Below are 21,817 nucleotides of genomic sequence, written 5' to 3' on the forward strand. Positions count from 1 at the left end.
GAGCCCAGAGTAAAAGTTTCTCCTGCAAACCGTTTACTTGTTGCTAGATGAACGAAGTCTCTCCACATGCTCATTTCTGAGAGATAATTGTGTGTGAAAGCCGTCCTTCACATAGCTTGTTGGGAACACAAAGTTTCTTTTCAGTTGCAAACTCCAATCCATACATATATATGGGGAGGTACTAGCTCCAACTCGATTTTACAGTTAAAACTGCAGGAATTTCAAACCGGCACTAGGAAACAGAATGAGAAACCAGAGTAAAAGTTTTTCCTGCAACCCGTTCCTTTGTTGCTAGATGAACGAACGACTCTCCAGATGCTCAGTTCTAAGATATAAGTGTGCGTTAAATCCGTACTTCACCTAGCTTCTTGGGAACACAAAGTTTCTTTTCAGTTGCAAACTCCATTCCATTCATATATATGGGGAGGTACTAGCTCCAAATCGGTTTTACAGTGAAAAATGCACGAACTTCAAACCGGTACTATCAAACTGACTGAGAAACCAGAGGAAATGTTTCTCCTGCAAACCGTTCCCTTTTTGCTAGATGAATGAACGTCTCTCCACATGCTCAGTTCTGAGAGATAAGTGTGTGTGAATGCCGTCCTTCACCTTGCTTGTTGGGAACACAAAGTTTCTTTTCAGTTGCTAACTCCACTCCATACATATATATGGGGAGGTACTAGCTCCAACTCGGTTTTAAATTGAAAACTGCAGGAACTTCAAACTGGCACTAGGAAATTGACTGAGAATCCTGAGTAAAAGTTTCTTCTGCAACCCGTTCCCTTGGTGCTAGATGAAGGAACATCTCTCCATATGCTAAGTTCTGAGGGATAATTGTGTGTGAAAGCCGTCCTTCAACTAGCCTGTTGGGAACAAAAGGGTTCTTTTCATTTACAAAATACACCCCATACATATATATGGGGAGGTACAAGCTCCAACTCAGTTTTACAGTAATAACTGCAGGAACTTCATACCGGCGCTAGGAAACAAACTGAGAAACCAGAGTAGAAGTTTCTACTGCAACCCGTTTTATTTATGCTGGATGAACGAACGTCTCTCCACATGCTCATTTCTGAGAGACATGTATGTGTGAAAGCCGTCCTTCACCTAGCGTGTTGGGAACACAAAGTTTCATTTCAGTTGCAAACTCCATTCCATACAAATATATGGGGAGGTACTAGCTCCAACTCGGTTTTACAGTGAAAACTGCAGGAAAATCAAACTGGCACTAGGAAACAGACTGAGAAAGCAGAGTAAAAGTTTCTCCTGCAACATTTTCCTTTGGTGCTAGAGGAAGGAACAACTATCCACATGCTCAGTTCTGAGAGAAAATTGTGTGTGAAAGCCTTCCTTCACCTAGCTTGTTGAGAACACAAAGTTTCTTTTCAGGTGCAAACTCAAATCCATACATATATATGGGGAGGTACAAGCTCCAACTCGGTTTTACAGTAAAAACTGCAGGAACTTCAAACCGGCACTAGGAAACAGACTGAGAAACCAGAGTAAAAGTTTCTCCTGCAACACGTTCCCTTATTTGCTACATGAACGAAAGTCCCTTCACATGCTCAGTTCTGAGAAAAAAGTTTGTTTGAAAGCCGTCCTTCACCTAGCTTGTTGGGAACACAAAGTTTCTTTTCAGGTTCAATCTACACTCCATACATATATATGGGGTGGTACTAGATCCAACTCGCTTTTACAGAGAAAATTGCAGGAACTTCAACACGGCAGTAGGAAACAGACTGAGAAACCAGAGTAAAAGTTTCTCCTGCAACCCATTCCCTTGGTGCTAGATGAACGAACGTCTCTCCATATGCTCAGTTCTGAGAAATATGTGTGTGTGAAAGCCGTCCTTCAACAATCCTGTTTGGAACACAAAGTTTCTTTACAGTTGCAAACTCCACTTCATACATATATATGGGGAAGTAGAAACTCCAACTCGGTTATACAGTAAAAACTTCAGGAACTTCAAACGGGCACTAGGAAACAGACTGAGAAACCAGAGTAAAAGTTTCCCCTGCAACCCTTTCCCTTGGTGCTAGATGAACGAACGTCTCTCCACATGCTCAGTTCTGAGAGATAATTGTGTGTGAATGCCGTCCTACACATAGCTTGTTCGGAACACAAAGATTCTTTTCAGTTGCAAAATCCACCCCATACATAAATATGGGGAAGTAGAAACTCCAACTCGGTTATACAGTAAAAACTTCAGGAACTTCCAACCGGCATTAGGAAACAGACTGAGAAAGCAGAGTAAATGTTTCACTGCAAGCCGTTACATTTGTGCTAGATGAACGAACGTCTCTCCACATGCTCAGTTCTGAGAGGTAAGTGTGTGTGAAAGCCGTCCTTCAACTAGCTTGTTTTGAACACATGTTTCTTTTCAGTTTCACACTTCACTCCATACATATATATGGGGAGGTACAATCTCCAAGTCGGTTTTACAGTGAAAACTTCAGGAATATCAAACCGGCACTAGGAAACAGACTGAGAAACCAGAGTAAAAGTTTCTCCTGAAAAGAGTTCCCTTGGTGCTAGGTGAACGAACGTCTCTCCACATGCTCAGTTCTGGGAGAATAGTGTGTTTGATAGCCTTCCTTCATATATCCTGTTGGGAACACAAAGTTTCTTTTCAGGTGCAAACACAGCTCCATACATATATAAGGGGAGGTACTAGCTCCATCTCGGTTTTACAGTGAAGACTGCAGGAACTTCAAACCGGCACTAGGAAACAGACTGAGAAACCAGAGTAAAAGTTTCTCCTGCAACATTTTCCCTTGGTGCTAAAAGAAGGAACGACTATCCACATGCTCAGTTCTGAGAGAAAAGTGTGTGTGAAAGCCTTCCTTCACCTAGCTTGTTGAGAACACAAAGTTTCTTTTCAGGTTCAAACTCAACTCCATACATATATATGGGGAGGTACAAGCTCCAACTCGGTTTTACAGTGAAAACTGCAGGAACTTCAAACCGGCACTAGGAAACACACTGAGAAACAAGAGTAAAAGTTTTCCCTGCAACCCGTTCCCTTGGTGCTAGATGAACGAACGTCTCTCCACATGCTCAGTTCTGAGAGATAAGTGTGTGTGAAAGCCGTCCTTCAATTAGCTTGTTGGAAACACAAAGTTTCTTTTCAGTTGCAAACTCCACTCCATACATATATATGGGGAGGTAATAGCTGCAACTCGATTTTACAGTGAAAAATGCAGGAACTGCAAACCGGCAGTAGGAAACAGACTGAGAAACGAGAGTAATAGTTTCTCAGGCAACCCGTTCCCTTGGTGCTAGATGAACGAACGTCTCTCCACATGCTCAGTTCTGAGAGATAACTGTGTGTTAAAGCCTTCATTCACCTATCTTGTTGGGAACACAAAGTTTCTTTTCAGTTGCAAACTCCACTCCATAATTATATATGGGGAGGAACTAGCTCCAACCCAGTTTTACAGTGAAATCTGCCGGAACGTCAAACCGGAACAAGGAAACAGACTGAGAAACCAGAGTAAAACTTTCTCCTGCAAACCGTTCCCTTTGTGCTAGATGAACGAACGTCTATCCACATGCTCAGTTCTAAGAGATAACTGTGTCTGTAAGCCGTCCTTCACCTAGATTGTTTGGAACACAAAGTTTCTTTTCAGGTGCAAACACAACTCCATACATATATAAGGGAGGTACTAGCTCCAAATCGGGTTTACAGTGAAAACTACTGAAAATTCTAACCGGCAATAGGAAACAGACTGAGAAACCAGAGTAATAGTTTCTCCTGAAACCCGTTTCCTTGGTGCTAGATGAACGAACGTCTCTCCACATACTCAGTTCTGAGAGATATGTGTGTGTGAAAGCCGTCCTTCGCCTTGCTTGTTGGGAACACAAACTTACTTTTCAGTTGATACTACACTCCATACTTATATATGGGGAAGTAGTAGCTCCAACTCGGTTTTACAGTGAAAACTACAGGAACTTCAAAACGGCAGTAGGAAACAGAGAGAAAACCAGAATAAAAGTTTCTCCTGCAACCCGTTCCCTTGGTGCTAGATAAACGAACGTCTCTCCACATGCTCAGTTCTGGGAGATAATTGTGTGTGAAAGCCGTCCTTCACCTAGCTTGTTGGGAACACAAAGTTTCATTTCAGTTGCAAAATCTATTCCATACAAATATATGGGGAGGTACTAGCTCCAACTCTGTTTTACAGTGAAAACTGCAGGAAATTCAAACCGGCACTAGGAAACAGACTTAGAAACCAGAGTAAAATTTTTACTGCAAACCGTTCCCTTTTTGCTAGATGAACGAACGTCTATCCACATGCTCAGTTCTGAGAGATAAGTGTGTGTGAAAGCCGTCCTTCAATTACCTAGTTGGGAACACAAAGTTTCTTTTCAGTTGCAATCTCGACTCCATACATATATATGGTGAGGTATTAGCTGCAACTCGATTTTACAGTGAAAACTGCAGTAACTGCAAACCGGCATTAGGAAACAGACTGAGAAACCAGAGTAATAGTTTCTCCTGCAAACCCTTCCCTTGGTGCTAGATGAACGAAAGTCTCTCCACATGTTCAGATCTGAGAGAATTGTGTGTGTCATAGTCTTCCTTCACCTATCTTTTTGGGAACACAAAGTTTCTTTTCAGGTGTAAACACAGCTCCATACATATATAAGGGGAGGTACTAGCTCCAACTCGGTTTTACAGTGAAAACTGCAGGAACTTCAAACCGGCACTAGGAAACAGACTGAGGAAACAGAATAAAATTTCTCCTGCAACCCGTTCCCTTGGTGCTAGATAAACGAACGTCTCTCCACATGCTCAGTTCTGGGAGATAATTGTGTGTGAAAGCCGTCCTTCACCTAGCTTGTTGGGAACACAAAGTTTGTTTTTAGGTGCAAACGCCACTCCATACATATATATGGGGAGGTAATACTGCCAACTCGGGTTTACAGTGAAAACTGCAGGAAATTCAAACCGGCACTAGGAAACAGAATGAGAAACCATAGTAAAAGTTTCTTCTGCAACCCGTTCCCTTGGTGCTAGATGAAAGAATGTCTCTACACATGCTCAGTTCTGAGGGATATTTGTGTGTGAATGCCGTAATTAAACTAGCCTGTTGGGAACACAAAGCTTCTTTTCAGTTGCAAACTCCACTCCATACATATATAATTGGAGGTACTAGCTCCAACTCGGTTTTACAGTGAAAACAGCAGGAACTTCAAATCGGCACTAGGAAACAGACTGAGAACCCAGAGTAAATGTTTCATCTGCAGCACTTTCCCTTGGTGCTAGATGAACGAACGTCTCTCCACATGCTCAGTTCTGAGAGAATTGTTTGTGTGATAGCCTTCCTTCACCTATCTTTTTGGGAACACAAAGTTTCTTTTCACGTGTAAACACAGCTCCATACATATATAAGGGGAGGTACTAGCTCCAACTCGGTTTTACAGTGAAAACTGCAGGAACTTCAAACCTGCACTAGGAAACAGACTGAGGAAACAGAATAAAAGTTTCTCCTGCAACCCGTTCCCTTGGTGCTAGATAAACGAACGTCTCTCCACATGCTCAGTTCTGGGAGATAATTGTGTGTGAAAGCCGTCCTTCACCTAGCTTGTTGGGAACACAAAGTTTCATTTCAGTTGCCAACTCTAACCATACAAATATATGGGGAGGTACTAGCTCCAACTCTGTTTTACAGTGAAAACTGCACAAAATTCAAACCGGCACTAGGAAACAGACTGAGAAACCAGAGTAAAAGTTTCTCCTGCAACATTTTCCTTTGGTGCTTGAGGAAGGAACGACTATCCACATGGTCATTTCTGAGAGAAAAGTGTGTGTGAAAGCCTTCTTTCACCTAGCTTGTTGAGAACACAAAGTTTCTTTTCAGTTGCAAACTCAACTCCATACATATATATGTGGAAGTACAAGCTCCAACTCTGTTTTACAGTGAAAACTGCAGGAACTTCAAACCGGTACTAGGAAACAGACTGAGAAACCAGAGTAAAAGTTTTTACTGCAAACCGTTCCCTTGGTGCTAGATGAACGAACGTCTATCCACATGTTCAGTTCTGAGAGATTAGTGTGTGTGAAAGCCGTCCTTCAATTACCTAGTTGGGAACACAAAGTTTCTTTTCAGTTGCAATCTCGACTCCATACATATATATTGTGAGGTACTAGCTGCACTCGATTTTACAGTGAAAACTGCAGGAACTGCAAACCGGCATTAGGAAACAGACTGAGAAACCAGAGTAATAGTTTCTCCTGCAAACCGTTCCCTTGGTGCTAGATGAACGAAAGTCTCTCCACATGCTCAGTTCTGAGAGATAACTGTGTGTGAAAGCCTTCCTTCACCTATCTTGTTGGGAACACAAAGTTTCTTTTCAGTTGCAAACACCACTCCATACATATATATGGGGAGGAACTAGCTCCAACCCGGTTTTACAGTGAAATCTGCAGGAACTTCAAACCGGAACAAGGAAACAGACTGAGAAACCAGAGTAAAACTTTCTCCTGCATACCGTTCCCTTTGTGCTAGATGAACGAACGTCTCTCCACATGCTCAGTTCTGAGAGATATGTGTGTGTGAAAGCCGTCCTTCACCTAGCTTGTTGGGAACACAAGCTTACTTTTCAGTTGATACTCCACTCCATACATATATATAGGGAAGTAGTAGCTCCAACTCGGTTTTACAGTGAAAACTACAGGAACTTCAAAACGGCAGTAGGAAACAGAGAGAAAACCAGAGTAAATGTTTCTCCTGCAATCCGTTCACTTGGTGCTAGATAAACGAACGTCTCTCCACATGCTCAGTTCTGAGAGATAATGTTGTGTGAAAGCCGTCCTTCACCTAGCTTGTTGGGAACACAAAGTTTCTTTTCAGGTTCAATCTACACTCCATACATATATATGGGGAGGTACTAGATCCAACTCGCTTTTACAGTGAAAATTGCAGTAACTTCAACCAGGCAGTAGGAAACAGACTGAGAAACCAGTCTCCTGCAAGCCATTCCCTTGGTGCTAGATGAACGAACGTCTCTCCACATGCTCAGTTCTGAGAAATAAGTGTGTGTGAATGCCGTCCTACACATAGCTTGTTCGGAACACAAAGATTCTTTTCAGTTGCAAAATCCAACCCATACATAAATATGGGGTAGTAGAAGCTCCAACTCGTTTATACAGTAAAAACTTCAGGAACTTCCAACCGGCACTAGGAAACAGACTGAGAAACCAGAGTAAATGTTTCACTGCAAGCAGTTCCATTTGTGCTAGATGAACGAACGTCTCTCCACATGCTCAGTTCTGAGAGGTAAGTGTGTGTGAAAGCCTTACTTCACCTAGCTTGTTGAGAACACAAAGTTTCTTTTCAGGTTCAAACTCAACTCCATACATATATGTGGGGAGGTACAAGCTCCAACACGGTTTTACAGTGAAAACTGCAGGAACTTCAAACCGGCACTAGGAAACACACTGAGAAACCAGAGTAAAAGTTTTCCCTGCAACCCGTTCCCTTGGTGCTAGATGAACGAACGTCTCTCCACATGCTCAGTTCTGAGAGATAAGTGTGTGTGAAAGCCGTCCTTCAATTAGCTTGTTGGAAACACAAAGTTTCTTTTCAGTTGCAAACTCCACTCCATACATATATATGGGGAGGTAATAGCTGCAACTCAATTTTTCAGTGAAAAATGCAGGAACTGCAAACCGGCAGTAGGAAACAGACTGAGAAACCAGAGTAAAAGTTTCTCCGGCAACCCGTTCCCTTTGTGCTAGATGAACGAAAGTCTGTCCACATGCTCAGTTCTAAGAAATAACTGTGTCTGTAAGCCGTCCTTCACCTAAATTGTTTGGAACACAAAGTTTCTTTTCAGGTGCAAACTCAACTCCATACATATATAAGGGAGGTACTAGCTCCAAATGGGGTTTACAGTGAAAATTACAGAAAATTCTAACCGGCAATAGGAAACAGACTGAGAAACCAGAGTAATAGTTTCTCCTGCAACCCGTTTCCTTGGTTCTACATGAACGAACGTCTCTCCACATGCTCAGTTCTGAGAGATATGTGTGTGTGAAAGCCGTCCTTCACCTAGCTTGTTGGGAACACAAACTTACTTTTCAGTTGATACTCCACTCCATACATATATATGGGGAAGTAGTAGCTCCAACTCGGTTTTACAGTGAAAACTACAGGAACTTCAAAACGGCAGTAGGAAACAGAGAGAAAAACCAGAGTAAATGTTTCTCCTGCAATCCGTTCACTTGGTGCTAGATAAACGAACGTCTCTCCACATGCTCAGTTCTGAGAGATAATGTTGTGTGAAAGCCGTCCTTCACCTAGCTTGTTGGGAACACAAAGTTTCTTTCAAGGTGCAAATTCCACTCCATACATATATATGGGGAGGTACAAGCTCCAACTCGGTTTTACAGTGAAAACTGCAGTAACTTCCAAACGGCACTAGGAAACAGACTGGAAACCAGAGTAAAATTTCTCCTGCAACACGTTCCCTTTTTTGCTAGATGAACGAAAGTCTCTCCACATGCTCATTTCTGAGAAAAAATTTTGTTTGAAAGCCGTACTTCACCTAGCTTGTTGGGAAAACAAAGTTCCTTTTCAGGTTCCATCTACACTCCATACATATATATGGGGTGGTACTAGATCCAACTCGCTTTTACAGTGAAAATTGCAGGAACTTCAACCCGGCAGTAGGAAACAGACTGAGAAACCAGAGTAAAAGTTTCTCCTGCAACCCATTCCCTTGGTGCTAGATGAACGAAAGTCTCTCCACATGCTCAGTTCTGAGAAATAAGTGTGTGTGAATGCCGTCCTACACATAGCTTGCTGGGAACACAAAGATTCTTTTCAGTTGCAAACTCCATTCCATACATATTTATGGGGAAGTAGAAGCTCCAACTCGTTTATAGAGTAAAAACTTCAGGAACTTCCAACCGGCACTAGGAAACAGACTGAGAAACCAGAGTAAATGTTTCACTGCAAGCCGTTCCATTTGTGCTAGATGAACGAACGTCTCTCCACATGCTCAGTTCTGAGAGGTAAGTGTGTGTGAAAGCCGTCCTTCAACTAGCTTGTTTTGAGCACATGTTTCTTTTCAGTTTCACACTCCACTCCATACATATATATGGGGAGGTACAATCTCCAACTCGGTTTTACAGTGAAAACTTCAGGAACATCAAACCGGCACTAGGAAACAGACTGAGAAACCAGAGTAAAAGTTTTCCCTGCAACCCGTTCCCTTGGTGCTAGATGAACGAACGTCTCTCCACATGCTCAGTTCTGAGAGATAAGTGTGTGTGAAAGCCGTCCTTCAATTAGCTTGTTGGAAACACAAAGTTTCTTTTCAGTTGCAAACTCCACTCCATACATATATATGGGGAGGTAATAGCTGCAACTCAATTTTTCAGTGAAAAATGCAGGAACTGCAAACCGGCAGTAGGAAACAGACTGAGAAACCAGAGTAAAAGTTTCTCCGGCAACCCGTTCCCTTTGTGCTAGATGAACGAAAGTCTGTCCACATGCTCAGTTCTAAGAAATAACTGTGTCTGTAAGCCGTCCTTCACCTAAATTGTTTGGAACACAAAGTTTCTTTTCAGGTGCAAACTCAACTCCATACATATATAAGGGAGGTACTAGCTCCAAATGGGGTTTACAGTGAAAATTACAGAAAATTCTAACCGGCAATAGGAAACAGACTGAGAAACCAGAGTAATAGTTTCTCCTGCAACCCGTTTCCTTGGTTCTACATGAACGAACGTCTCTCCACATGCTCAGTTCTGAGAGATATGTGTGTGTGAAAGCCGTCCTTCACCTAGCTTGTTGGGAACACAAACTTACTTTTCAGTTGATACTCCACTCCATACATATATATGGGGAAGTAGTAGCTCCAACTCGGTTTTACAGTGAAAACTACAGGAACTTCAAAACGGCAGTAGGAAACAGAGAGAAAAACCAGAGTAAATGTTTCTCCTGCAATCCGTTCACTTGGTGCTAGATAAACGAACGTCTCTCCACATGCTCAGTTCTGAGAGATAATGTTGTGTGAAAGCCGTCCTTCACCTAGCTTGTTGGGAACACAAAGTTTCTTTCAAGGTGCAAATTCCACTCCATACATATATATGGGGAGGTACAAGCTCCAACTCGGTTTTACAGTGAAAACTGCAGTAACTTCCAAACGGCACTAGGAAACAGACTGGAAACCAGAGTAAAATTTCTCCTGCAACACGTTCCCTTTTTTGCTAGATGAACGAAAGTCTCTCCACATGCTCATTTCTGAGAAAAAATTTTGTTTGAAAGCCGTACTTCACCTAGCTTGTTGGGAAAACAAAGTTCCTTTTCAGGTTCCATCTACACTCCATACATATATATGGGGTGGTACTAGATCCAACTCGCTTTTACAGTGAAAATTGCAGGAACTTCAACCCGGCAGTAGGAAACAGACTGAGAAACCAGAGTAAAAGTTTCTCCTGCAACCCATTCCCTTGGTGCTAGATGAACGAAAGTCTCTCCACATGCTCAGTTCTGAGAAATAAGTGTGTGTGAATGCCGTCCTACACATAGCTTGCTGGGAACACAAAGATTCTTTTCAGTTGCAAACTCCATTCCATACATATTTATGGGGAAGTAGAAGCTCCAACTCGTTTATAGAGTAAAAACTTCAGGAACTTCCAACCGGCACTAGGAAACAGACTGAGAAACCAGAGTAAATGTTTCACTGCAAGCCGTTCCATTTGTGCTAGATGAACGAACGTCTCTCCACATGCTCAGTTCTGAGAGGTAAGTGTGTGTGAAAGCCGTCCTTCAACTAGCTTGTTTTGAGCACATGTTTCTTTTCAGTTTCACACTCCACTCCATACATATATATGGGGAGGTACAATCTCCAACTCGGTTTTACAGTGAAAACTTCAGGAACATCAAACCGGCACTAGGAAACAGACTGAGAAACCAGAGTAAAAGTTTTCCCTGCAACCCGTTCCCTTGGTGCTAGATGAACGAACGTCTCTCCACATGCTCAGTTCTGAGAGATAAGTGTGTGTGAAAGCCGTCCTTCAATTAGCTTGTTGGAAACACAAAGTTTCTTTTCAGTTGCAAACTCCACTCCATACATATATATGGGGAGGTAATAGCTGCAACTCAATTTTTCAGTGAAAAATGCAGGAACTGCAAACCGGCAGTAGGAAACAGACTGAGAAACCAGAGTAAAAGTTTCTCCGGCAACCCGTTCCCTTTGTGCTAGATGAACGAAAGTCTGTCCACATGCTCAGTTCTAAGAAATAACTGTGTCTGTAAGCCGTCCTTCACCTAAATTGTTTGGAACACAAAGTTTCTTTTCAGGTGCAAACTCAACTCCATACATATATAAGGGAGGTACTAGCTCCAAATGGGGTTTACAGTGAAAATTACAGAAAATTCTAACCGGCAATAGGAAACAGACTGAGAAACCAGAGTAATAGTTTCTCCTGCAACCCGTTTCCTTGGTTCTACATGAACGAACGTCTCTCCACATGCTCAGTTCTGAGAGATATGTGTGTGTGAAAGCCGTCCTTCACCTAGCTTGTTGGGAACACAAACTTACTTTTCAGTTGATACTCCACTCCATACATATATATGGGGAAGTAGTAGCTCCAACTCGGTTTTACAGTGAAAACTACAGGAACTTCAAAACGGCAGTAGGAAACAGAGAGAAAAACCAGAGTAAATGTTTCTCCTGCAATCCGTTCACTTGGTGCTAGATAAACGAACGTCTCTCCACATGCTCAGTTCTGAGAGATAATGTTGTGTGAAAGCCGTCCTTCACCTAGCTTGTTGGGAACACAAAGTTTCTTTCAAGGTGCAAATTCCACTCCATACATATATATGGGGAGGTACAAGCTCCAACTCGGTTTTACAGTGAAAACTGCAGTAACTTCCAAACGGCACTAGGAAACAGACTGGAAACCAGAGTAAAATTTCTCCTGCAACACGTTCCCTTTTTTGCTAGATGAACGAAAGTCTCTCCACATGCTCATTTCTGAGAAAAAATTTTGTTTGAAAGCCGTACTTCACCTAGCTTGTTGGGAAAACAAAGTTCCTTTTCAGGTTCCATCTACACTCCATACATATATATGGGGTGGTACTAGATCCAACTCGCTTTTACAGTGAAAATTGCAGGAACTTCAACCCGGCAGTAGGAAACAGACTGAGAAACCAGAGTAAAAGTTTCTCCTGCAACCCATTCCCTTGGTGCTAGATGAACGAAAGTCTCTCCACATGCTCAGTTCTGAGAAATAAGTGTGTGTGAATGCCGTCCTACACATAGCTTGCTGGGAACACAAAGATTCTTTTCAGTTGCAAACTCCATTCCATACATATTTATGGGGAAGTAGAAGCTCCAACTCGTTTATAGAGTAAAAACTTCAGGAACTTCCAACCGGCACTAGGAAACAGACTGAGAAACCAGAGTAAATGTTTCACTGCAAGCCGTTCCATTTGTGCTAGATGAACGAACGTCTCTCCACATGCTCAGTTCTGAGAGGTAAGTGTGTGTGAAAGCCGTCCTTCAACTAGCTTGTTTTGAGCACATGTTTCTTTTCAGTTTCACACTCCACTCCATACATATATATGGGGAGGTACAATCTCCAACTCGGTTTTACAGTGAAAACTTCAGGAACATCAAACCGGCACTAGGAAACAGACTGAGAAACCAGAGTAAAAGTTTTGCCTGCAACCCGTTCCCTTGGTGCTAGATGAACGAACGTCTCTCCACATGCTCAGTTCTGAGAGATAATTGTGTGTGAAAGCCGTCCTTCAATTAGCTTGTTGGAAACACAAAGTTTCTTTTCAGTTGCAAACTCCACTCCATTCATATATATGGGGAGGTAATAGCTGCAACTCGATTTTTCAGTGAAAAATGCAGGAACTGCAAACCGGCAGTAGCAAAGAGACTGAGAAACCAGAGTAAAAGTTTCTCCGGCAACCCGTTCCCTTGGTGCTAGATGAACGAACGTCTCTCCAAATGCTCAGTTCTGAGACATAACTGTGTGTTAAAGCCTTCATTCACTTATCTTGTTGGGAACACAAAGTTTCTTTTCAGTTGCAAACTCCACTCCATACATATATATGGGGAGGAACTAGCTCCAACCCAGTTTTACAGTGTAATCTGCCGGAACTTCAAACCGGAACAAGGAAACAGACTGAGAAACCTGAGTAAAACTTTCTCCTGCAAACCGTTCCCTTTGTGCTAGATGAACGAAAGTCTGTCCACATGCTCAGTTGTAAGAGATAACTGTGTCTGTAAGCCGTCCTTCACCTAGATTGTTTGGAACACAAAGTTTCTTTTCAGGTGCAAACTCAACTCCATACATATATAAGGGAGGTACTAGCTCCAAATCGGGTTTACAGTGAAAATTACAGAAAATTCTAACCGGCAATAGGAAACAGACTGAGAAACCAGAGTAATAGTTTCTCCTGAAACCCGTTTCCTTGGTTCTACATGAACGAACGTCTCTCCACATGCTCAGTTCTGAAAGATATGTGTGTGTGAAAGCCGTCCTTCACCTAGCTTGTTGGGAACACAAGCTTACTTTTCAGTTGATACTCCACTCCATACATATATATAGGGAAGTAGTAGCTCCAACTCGGTTTTACAGTGAAAACTACAGGAACTTCAAAACGGCAGTAGGAAACAGAGAGAAAAACCAGAGTAAATGTTTCTCCTGCAATCCTTTCACTTTGTGCTAGATAAACGAACGTCTCTCCACATGCTCAGTTCTGAGAGATAATGTTGTGTGAAAGCCGTCCTTCACCTAGCTTGTTGGGAACACAAAGTTTCTTTTCAGGTTCAATCTACACTCCATACATATATATGGGGTGGTACTAGTTCCAACTCGCTTTTACAGTGAAAATTGCAGTAACTTCAACCAGGCAGTAGGAAACAGACTGAGAAACCAGTCTCCTGCAAGCCATTCCCTTGGTGCTAGATGAACGAACGTCTCTCCACATGCTCAGTTCTGAGAAATAAGTGTGTGTGAATGCCGTCCTACACTTTGCTTGTTCGGAACACAAAGATTCTTTTCAGTTGCAAAATCCACCCCATACATAAATATGGGGTAGTAGAAGCTCCAACTCGTTTATACAGTAAAAACTTCAGGAACTTCCAACCGGCACTAGGAAACAGACTGAGAAACCAGAGTAAATGTTTCACTGCAAGCAGTTCCATTTGTGCTAGATGAACGAACGTCTCTCCACATGCTCAGTTCTGAGAGGTAAGTGTGTGTGAAAGCCTTCCTTCACCTAGCTTGTTGAGAACACAAAGTTTCTTTTCAGGTTCAAACTCAACTACATACATATATATGGGGAGGTACAAGCTCCAACTCGGTTTTACAGTGAAAACTGCAGGAACTTCAAACCGGCACTAGGAAACACACTGAGAAACCAGAGTAAAAGTTTTCCCTGCAACCCGTTCCCTTGGTGCTAGATGAACGAACGTCTCTCCACATGCTCAGTTCTGAGAGATAAGTGTGTGTGAAAGCCGTCCTTCAATTAGCTTGTTGGAAACACAAAGTTTCTTTTCAGTTGCAAACTCCACTCCATACATATATATGGGGAGGTAATAGCTGCAACTCAATTTTTCAGTGAAAAATGCAGGAACTGCAAACCGGCAGTAGGAAACAGACTGAGAAACCAGAGTAAAAGTTTCTCCGGCAACCCGTTCCCTTTGTGCTAGATGAACGAACGTCTGTCCACATGCTCAGTTCTAAGAAATAACTGTGTCTGTAAGCCGTCCTTCACCTAAATTGTTTGGAACACAAAGTTTCTTTTCAGGTGCAAACTCAACTCCATACATATATAAGGGAGGTACTAGCTCCAAATGGGGTTTACAGTGAAAATTACAGAAAATTCTAACCGGCAATAGGAAACAGACTGAGAAACCAGAGTAATAGTTTCTCCTGCAACCCGTTTCCTTTGTTCTACATGAACGAACATCTCTCCACATGCTCAGTTCTGAGAGATATGTGTGTGTGAAAGCCGTCCTTCACCTAGCTTGTTGGGAACACAAACTTACTTTTCAGTTGATACTCCACTCCATACATATATATGGGGAAGTAGTAGCTCCAACTCGGTTTTACAGTGAAAACTACAGGAACTTCAAAACGGCAGTAGGAAACAGAGAGAAAAACCAGAGTAAATGTTTCTCCTGCAATCCGTTCACTTGGTGCTAGATAAACGAACGTCTCTCCACATGCTCAGTTCTGAGAGATAATGTTGTGTGAAAGCCGTCCTTCACCTAGCTTGTTGGGAACACAAAGTTTCTTTCAAGGTGCAAATTCCACTCCATACATATATATGGGGAGGTACAAGCTCCAACTCGGTTTTACAGTGAAAACTGCAGTAACTTCCAAACGGCACTAGGAAACAGACTGGAAACCAGAGTAAAATTTCTCCTGCAACACGTTCCCTTTTTTGCTAGATGAACGAAAGTCTCTCCACATGCTCATTTCTGAGAAAAAATTTTGTTTGAAAGCCGTACTTCACCTAGCTTGTTGGGAAAACAAAGTTCCTTTTCAGGTTCCATCTACACTCCATACATATATATGGGGTGGTACTAGATCCAACTCGCTTTTACAGTGAAAATTGCAGGAACTTCAACCCGGCAGTAGGAAACAGACTGAGAAACCAGAGTAAAAGTTTCTCCTGCAACCCATTCCCTTGGTGCTAGATGAACGAAAGTCTCTCCACATGCTCAGTTCTGAGAAATAAGTGTGTGTGAATGCCGTCCTACACATAGCTTGCTGGGAACACAAAGATTCTTTTCAGTTGCAAACTCCATTCCATACATATTTATGGGGAAGTAGAAGCTCCAACTCGTTTATAGAGTAAAAACTTCAGGAACTTCCAACCGGCACTAGGAAACAGACTGAGAAACCAGAGTAAATGTTTCACTGCAAGCAGTTCCATTTGTGCTAGATGAACGAACGTCTCTCCACATGCTCAGTTCTGAGAGGTAAGTGTGTGTGAAAGACTTCCTTCACCTAGCTTGTTGAGAACACAAAGTTTCTTTTCAGGTTCAAACTCAACTCCATACATATATATGGGGAGGTACAAGCTCCAAGTCGGTTTTACAGTGAAAACTGCAGGAACTTCAAACCGGCACTAGGAAACAGACTGAGAAACCAGAGTAAAAGTTTTCCCTGCAACCCGTTCCCTTGGTGCTAGATGAACGAACGTCTCTCCACATGCTCAGTTCTGAGAGATAAGTGTGTGTGAAAGCCGTCCTTCAATTAGCTTGTTGGAAACACAAAGTTTCTTTTCAGTTGCAAACTCCACTCCATACATATATATGGGGAGGTAATAGCTGCAACTCAATTTTTCAGTGAAAAATGCAGGAACTGCAAACCGGCAGTAGGAAACAGACTGAGAAACCAGAGTAAAAGTTTCTCCGGCAACCCGTTCCCTTTGTGCTAGATGAACGAAAGTCTGTCCACATGCTCAGTTCTAAGAAATAACTGTGTCTGTAAGCCGTCCTTCACCTAAATTGTTTGGAACACAAAGTTTCTTTTCAGGTGCAAACTCAACTCCATACATATATAAGGGAGGTACTAGCTCCAAATCGGTTTTACAGTGAAAATTACAGAAAATTCTAACCGGCAATAGGAAACAGACTGAGAAACCAGAGTAATAGTTTCTCCTGAAACCCGTTTCCTTGGTTCTACATGAACGAACGTCTCTCCACATGCTCAGTTCTGAGAGATATGTGTGTGTGAAAGCCGTCCTTCACCTAGCTTGTTAGGGAACACAAACTTACTTTTCAGTTGATAGTCCACTCCATACATATATATGGGGAAGTAGTAGCTCCAAATCGGTTTTACAGTGAAAACTACAGGAACTTCAAAACGGCAGTAGGAAACAGAGAGAAAAACCAGAGTAAATGTTTCTCCTGCAATCCGTTCACTTGGTGCTAGATAAACGAACGTCTCTCCACATGCTCAGTTCTGAGAGATAATGTTGTGTGAAAGCCGTCCTTCACCTAGCTTGTTGGGAACACAAAGTTTCTTTCAAGGTGCAAATTCCACTCCATACATATATATGGGGAGGTACAAGCTCCAACTCGGTTTTACAGTGAAAACTGCAGTAACTTCCAAACGGCACTAGGAAACAGACTGGAAACCAGAGTAAAATTTCTCCTGCAACACGTTCCCTTTTTTGCTAGATGAACGAAAGTCTCTCCACATGCTCATTTCTGAGAAAAAATTTTGTTTGAAAGCCGTCCTTCACCTAGCTTGTTGGGAACACAAAGTTCCTTTTCAGGTTCCATCTACACTCCATACATATATATGGGGTTTTACTAGATCCAACTCGATTTACAGTGAAAATTGCAGGAAATTCAAACCGGCAGTAGGAAACAGACTGAGAAACCAGAGTAAAAGTTTCCCCTGCAACCCGTTCCCTTGGAGCTAGATGAACGAAATTCTCTCCACATGCTCAGTTCTGAGAGATAATTGTGTGTGAAAGCCGTTCTTCACCTAGCTTGTTGGGAACACAAAGTTTCATTTCAGTTACAAACTCCACTCCATACAAATATTGCGGAGGTAGTAGCTCCAACTCGGTTTTTCAGTGAAAATTACAGGAACTTCAAAACGGCAATAGGAAACAGACTGAGAAACCAGAGTAAAAGTTTCTCCTGTAATCATTCACTTGGTGCTAGATGAACGAACGTCTCTCCACATGCTCAGTTCTGAGAGAAAATTGTGTGTGAAAGCCGTCCTCAACCTAGCTTGTTGGGAACATTAAGTTTCTTTTCAGTTGCAAAATCCACCCCATACATATATATGGGGAGGTACAAGCTGCAACTCTGTTTTATAGTGAAAACTGCAGGAACTTCAATCCGGCTCTAGGAAACAGACTTAGAATCCTTAGTAAATATTTCCCCTCCTACCCGATCCCTTGGTGCTAGTTGAACGAACGTCTCTCCACATGCTCAGTTCTGAGAGATAAGGGTGTGTGCAAGCCGTCTTTCAACTAGCTTGTTGGGAACACCAAGTTTCTTTATATGTGCAAACTCCAATCCATACATAAATTTGGGTAGGTACTAGGTCCAACTCGGTTTTACAGTGAAAACTGCAGGAACTTCAAACCGGCACTAGGAAACCTACTTAGAGCCCAGAGTAAAAGTTTCTCCTGCAAACCGTTTCCTTGTTGCTAGATGAACGAAGTCTCTCCACATGCTCATTTCTGAGAGATAATTGTGTGTGAAAGCCGTCCTTCACATAGCTTGTTGGGATCACAAAGTTTCTTTTCAGTTGCAAAATCCACTCCATAAATATATATGGGGAGGTACAATCTCCAAGTCGGTTTTACAGTGAAAACTTCAGGAATATCAAACCGGCACTAGGAAACAGACTGAGAAACCAGAGTAAAAGTTTCTCCTGAAAAGAGTTCCCTTGGTGCTAGGTGAACGAACGTCTCTCCACATGCTCAGTTCTGGGAGAATAGTGTGTTTGATAGCCTTCCTTCATATATCCTGTTTGTTAACACAAAGTTTCTTTTCAGGTGCAAACACAGCTCCATACATATATAAGGGGAAGTACTAGCTCCATCTCGGTTTTACAGTGAAGACTGCAGGAACTTCAAACCGGCACTAGGGAACAGACTGAGAAACCAGAGTAAAAGTTTCTCCTGCAACATTTTCCCTTGGTGCTAAAAGAAGGAACGACTATCCACATGCTCAGTTCTGAGAGATAAGTGTGTGTGAAAGCCGTCCTTCAATTAGCTTGTTGGAAACACAAAGTTTCTTTTCAGTTGCAAACTCCACTCCATACATATATATGGGGAGGTAATAGCTGCAACTCGATTTTACAGTGAAAACTGCAGGAACTGCAAACCGGCAGTAGGAAACAGACTGAGAAACGAGAGTAAAAGTTTCTCTGGCAACCCGTTCCCTTGGTGCTAGATGAACGAACGTCTCTCCACATGCTCAGTTCTGAGAGATAACTGTGTGTTAAAGCCTTCATTCACATATCTTGTTGGGAACACAAAGTTTCTTTTCAGTTGCAAACTCCACTCCATAATTATATATGGGGAGGAACTAGCTCCAACCCAGTTTTACAGTGAAATCTGCCGGAACGTCAAACCGGAACAAGGAAACAGACTGAGAAACCAGAGTAAAACTTTCTCCTGCAAACCGTTCCCTTTGTGCTAGATGAACGAACGTCTATCTACATGCTTACTTCTAAGAGATAACTGTGTCTGTAAGCTGTCCTTCACCTAGATTATTTGGAACACAAAGTTTCTTTTCAGGTGCAAACTCAACTCCATACATATATAAGGGAGGTACTAGCTCCAAATCGGGTTTACAGTGAAAAGTACTGAAAATTCTAACCGGCAATAGGAAACAGACTGAGAAACCAGAGTAATAGTTTCTCCTGAAACCCGTTTCCTTGGTGCTAGATGAACGAACGTCTCTCCACATGCTCTGTTCTGAGAGATATGTGTGTGTGAAAGCCGTCCTTCGCCTTGCTTGTTGGGAACACAAACTTACTTTTCAGTTGATACTACACTCCATACATATATATGGGGAAGTAGTAGCTCCAACTCGGTTTTACAGTGAAAACTACAGGAACTTCAAAACGGCAGTAGGAAACAGAGAGAAAAACCAGAGTAAATGTTTCTCCTGCAATCCGTTCATTTGGTGCTAGATAAACGAACGTCTCTCCACATGCTCAGTTCTGAGAGATAATGTTGTGTGAAAGCCGTCCTTCACCTAGCTTGTTGGGAACACAAAGTTTCTTTTCACGTGTAAACACAGCTCCATACATATATATGGGGATGTACAAGCTCCAACTCGGTTTTACAGTGAAAACTGCAGTAACTTCCAACCGGCACTAGGAAACAAACTGAGAAACCAGAGTAAAATTTCTCCTGCAACACGTTCCCTTTTTTGCTAGATGAACGAAATTCTCTACACATGCTCAGTTCTGAGAAAAAATTTTGTTTGGAAGCCATTCTTCACCGAGCTTGTTGGGAACACATAGTTCCTTTTCAGGTTCCATCTACACTCCATACATATATATTGGGTTTTACTAGATCCAACTCGATTTACAGTGAAAATTGCAGGAACTTCAAACCAGCAGTAGGAAACAGACTGAGAAACCAGAGTAAAAGTTTCTCCTGCAACATTTTCCTTTGGTGCTTGAGGAAGGAACGACTATCCACATGCTCATTTCTGAGAGAAAAGTGTGTGTGAAAGCCTTCCTTCACCTAGCTTGTTGAGAACACAAAGTTTCTTTTCAGTTGCAAACTCAACTCCATACATATATATGTGGAAGTACAAGCTCCAACTCTGTTTTACAGTGAAAACTGCAGGAACTTCAAACCGGTACTAGGAAACAGACTGAGAAACCAGAGTAAAAGTTTTTACTGCAAACCGTTCCCTTGGTGCTAGATGAACGAACGTCTATCCACATGTTCAGTTCTGAGAGATTAGTGTGTGTGAAAGCCGTCCTTCAATTACCTAGTTGGGAACACAAAGTTTCTTTTCAGTTGCAATCCCGACTCCATACATATATATTGTGAGGTACTAGCTGCACTCGATTTTACAGTGAAAACTGCAGGAACTGCAAACCGGCATTAGGAAACAGACTGAGAAACCAGAGTAATAGTTTCTCCTGCAAACCGTTCCCTTGGTGCTAGATGAATGAAAGTCTCTCCACATGCTCAGTTCTGAGAGATAACTGTGTGTGAAAGCCTTCCTTCACCTATCTTGTTGGGAACACAAAGTTTCTTTTCAGTTGCAAACTCCACTCCATACATATATATGGGGAGGAACTAGCTCCAACCCGGTTTTACAGTGAAATCTGCAGGAACTTCAAACCGGAACAAGGAAACAGACTGAGAAACCAGAGTAAAAGTTTCTCCTGCAACACGTTCCCTTATTTGCTAGATGAACGAAAGTCCCTTCACATGCTCAGTTCTGAGAAAAAAGTTTGTTTGAAAGCCGTCCTTCACCTAGCTTGTTGGGAACACAAAGTTTCTTTTCAGGTTCAATCTACACTCCATACATATATATGGGGTTGTACTAGATCCAACTCGCTTTTACAGTGAAAATTGCAGGAACTTCAACCCGGCAGTATGAAACAGACTGAGAAACCAGAGTAAAAGTTTCTCCTGCAACCCATTCCCTTGGTGCTAGATGAACGAACGTCTCTCCACATGCTCAGTTCTGAGAAATAAGTGTGTGTGAATGCCGTCCTACACATAGCTTGCTGGGAACACAAAGATTCTTTTCAGTTGCAAACTCCATTCCATACAAATTTATGGGGAAGTAGAAGCTCCAACTCGTTTATAGAATAAAAACTTCAGGAACTTCCAACCGGCACTAGGAAAAAGACTGAGAAACCAGAGTAAATGTTTCACTGCAAGCCGTTCCATTTGTGCTAGATGAACGAACGTCTCTCCACATGCTCAGTTCTGAGAGGTAAGTGTGTGTGAAAGCCGTCCTTCAAATAGCTTGTTTTGAGCACATGTTTCTTTTCAGTTTCACACTCCACTCCATACATATATATGGGGAGGTACAATCTCCAACTCGGTTTTACAGTGAAAACTTCAGGAACATCAAACCGGCACTAGGAAACAGACTGAGAAACCAGAGTAAAATTTTCTCCTGAAAAGAGTTCCCTTGGTGTTAGGTGAACGAACGTCTCTCCACATGCTCAGTTCTGGGAGATTAGTGTGTGTGATTGCCTTCCTTCATATATCCTGTTGGGAACACAAAGTTTCTTTTCAGGTGCAAACACAGCTCCATAAATATATAAGGGGAGGTACTAGCTCCATCTCGGTTTTACAGTGAAAACTGCAGG

This window comes from Camelus dromedarius, unplaced genomic scaffold (genome assembly GCF_036321535.1).
Source record: "Camelus dromedarius isolate mCamDro1 unplaced genomic scaffold, mCamDro1.pat HAP1_SCAFFOLD_120, whole genome shotgun sequence".
Lineage (NCBI taxonomy): Eukaryota > Metazoa > Chordata > Mammalia > Artiodactyla > Camelidae > Camelus > Camelus dromedarius.